The sequence below is a fragment of the Bos grunniens genome, chromosome 2 (assembly GCF_055505025.1).
Source record: "Bos grunniens cultivar Pamir isolate PY7600 chromosome 2, Bosgru_T2T1.0, whole genome shotgun sequence".
NCBI lineage: Eukaryota > Metazoa > Chordata > Mammalia > Artiodactyla > Bovidae > Bos > Bos grunniens.
Genome location: NC_141166.1, coordinates 20,949,445 through 20,952,534, shown reverse-complemented (window position 1 = coordinate 20,952,534; position 3,090 = coordinate 20,949,445). Strand labels below are relative to the sequence as shown.

General features: G+C 44.5%; 1 pseudogene; it reads right to left on the bottom strand.

The window, feature by feature from the left end:
• Window positions 1–658: 658 nt before the first annotated feature.
• LOC147377731 (small cysteine and glycine repeat-containing protein 9 pseudogene) lies at window positions 659–982 on the bottom strand (annotated as a pseudogene).
• Between the last annotated feature and the right edge of the window lie 2,108 nt (window positions 983–3,090).

The window sequence follows — 3,090 nt, the reverse complement described above, 5'->3', positions numbered from 1 at the left end:
TCTAAAAAAATGAATTATTACCATCATTATTTTATTTTGTCATATTTATAATATAAATAGATTTTTGACATGAGTGGCTGTGTTCCCAAGCACTAATGTTGATAATATATGGTCATCTTTCATCTTTTTTTTTCCCCAAGTGGAGACAAAAAATACAAAGGTGACAGAGAATAGATACCTCCGTATGCTGAGTTCTGAAGATACAGGGAGAAGAAATTAATGTCATCATGATACCACACTAACAGGAAAGAACAAGCCCTGAAACCTGAGAGTAAAGGGGCAGAACCATCAGTTACAAGGCAGCCAGGTACCTGGGACAGGAGGAAGTGGGCAGGAGGGATGGAGGGAAAAAGAAAAATCAAAGTATTAGTCACTCACTTGTGTCCGACTCTTTGTGACCCAACCCCATGGACACCACCCCATGGAGCCCACCAGGCTCCTCTGTCAAAGGAATTCTCCAGGCAAGAATACAGGAGTGGGTTGCCATTCCTTTCTCCAGGGGATCTTCCTGACCCAGAGACTGAACCTGGGTCTGTTGCATTGCAGGCAGATTCTTTACCATCAGAGCCACCAGGGAAGTCCGAGGAGAAGTCTTACCAAACGCTGTGAGCTGTGCTCCCAACATCTCTTACCCTGGGAGGCAGAGCCCACCAGCCACTCAGTGGCAGCATTGCTTCTGGCAGCAGCTCTTCTGCTGGCAACAGCCCTTCCCACCGCCACAGCCACACGAGTTGCAGCTGCAGGTACGGCGGTGGCAGCAGACCACGGGGACGCTGCAGCAGCCCCCACAGCAGCCATAGCAGCAGGGGCAGCAGCTGGTGCAGCAGCCCACCCGGTAGCATCTGCAGCTGTTGCAGCTGCCACAGCCACCACCACAGCCACCACCACAGCCACTGCCACAGCCACCACCGCAGCCACCACCACAGCCACTGCCACAGCCACCACTGCAGCCACCACAACTTCCACAACCACAGCAGCCCATGGTGAGGACTTGGACTCAGGAGAGGTGAGGAGGGAGACTCAGGAAGGGAGGGAGGTCTGACGCCCTTTGTCTCAGGGGCCCTCCCTTAAATACCATCTTCAGGGCTTAACATAGAGCAAGTGACCACTTCCTTTGTTATGGTTTCCACCAGCTTCCTCTGGAGAGTTTCACCAGACCTCGAGGCTATTTCCTTGTGAAACATCGCTGACCTCATCCAACTGCTTATTTTAGCATTGACCCCTTCCTCGGGTTATGCTTCTAATAAAACAGCATGCTTCTAAAATGTTAAATTTTGTTTTCGTCTAGCAGTTTTTAAGTGCAAGTCTAACCCTCCCGTGAGTTTCATTTGATGAAAACTTGCCTGTTTCCTGGGCATTGGGATCACTCGCTCAGCATCTAGTGAAGTTCTTTTCCTCAGTTTCAGAGGGAAATCCTCCTGTTTGCAGACATTCTTTGCTGAACCCCAGACAAAGTGGAATTCCACGTGTGGAAGCAAAGCACCCTAATTTGCCTCTCCTTGTAGGTCATGAGGTTCTGCAGCTAAAAAGTCAAAGAATTTTCTCATTTATTTGCAGATTCACTTTTGTCCTTATTTTGAAAGTACCTGAACTATGGGCAAGTTGCTTGGCAGGGGGATGGCTATGGGGTAGGAGGTTTTGTGATGATGGGTTTCAAAATGAATATCCCATGCTGGTTTATCTCTGTCTCTTTTCTCCAATCAATACTCAGGGTAAGGGCCAAAGAAACCAAGAACCCCAACCACCAACTGAGTTCATGTCCCCAGAAAACCACAGTCTCTCTGTGAATCAGTTTCCTTAGTTTAGGTTAAATCATGTTTATTTTTTTGAACTAGACTGTATTTTTAAGAGTAGTTTTAGATATAGGTTCATAGTAAAATTGTTTTAGTAATTGTTTAGTAAAATTGTTTGAGAGATTTCCCATATGCTCCCTGCCCCCTACACCTACAGTCATCAACATCCCACACCAGAGAGCTACAGTTTTTGCAACCTTGAACCTACGCTGGAAAGTCATTATCACCCAAGGTTCATAATTTATGTTAGGGTTGAATTCTGGTCTTGTATATCCTATGAGTTTCAATAAGTATTGGGTTGCCCAAAAGTTCATTTGGATTCTTCCATTACATCTTATGGAAAAGTCCAAACAAACTTATTGGCAAACTCAATATAATGACAGGTAGCCACCATCATAGTATCATACAGAGCAAACTGCTCTAAAGAAAAGAGCTCTAAAAAATGCTCTACCTGTTTATCCCTCCTTCCCCACTAAACCCTGCCTCCAGTTTTACCTTTTCCAGAAAGTCTTCTAGTTGGAATAATTTGTCCCATATATATTTGTGTTGCCAGGTCTGAAAAAAATCACACATTTATCATGACTACCAGTTAATGAGGTTCGTGTAAATATAAGAAACTTTGCATACCATGTTAGCTTTTATCCTTAGCTTTCTTAGAAGAAAGGGACTAACCACATGTCAGGTACTTTATTGTGTTTATTCTCAGCATAGTCCTTCAAGGTAGATTCATTAGCAGTTCTGGTTCAGAGGGGTCCAAGGATTTGCTCAGGGTAACATTTGGGGTCTGAGTGGGGTTCCAACTCAATTCTGCCTCACTCTGCACACAGCGAAGGGTCTACCATGACTCTTCGATTCTAAGATCTGCTTTGTTTCTTCAGAACCTACTGCTGAGACTATTGGGCTAACTTTTTGCTTTCAATTATGACTTTGAGAAAAAGTCAAGAGAGAGAGTTCCAGAAAAACATCTATTTCTGCTTTACTGACTATGCCAAAGCCTTTGACTGTGTGGATCACAATAAACTGTGGAAAATTCTGAAAGAGATGGTAATACCAAACCACCTGACCTGCCTCTTGAGAAACCTGTATGCAGGTCAGGAAGCAACAGTTAGAACTGGACATGGAACAACAGACTGGTTCCAAATAGGAAAAGGAGTTCGTCAAGGCTGTATATTATCACCCTGCTTATTTAACTTATATGCAGAGTACATCGAGAGAAACATTGGGCTGGAAGAAGCACAGCTGGAATCAAGATTGCCGGGAGAAATATCAATAACCTGATATGCAGATGACACCACTC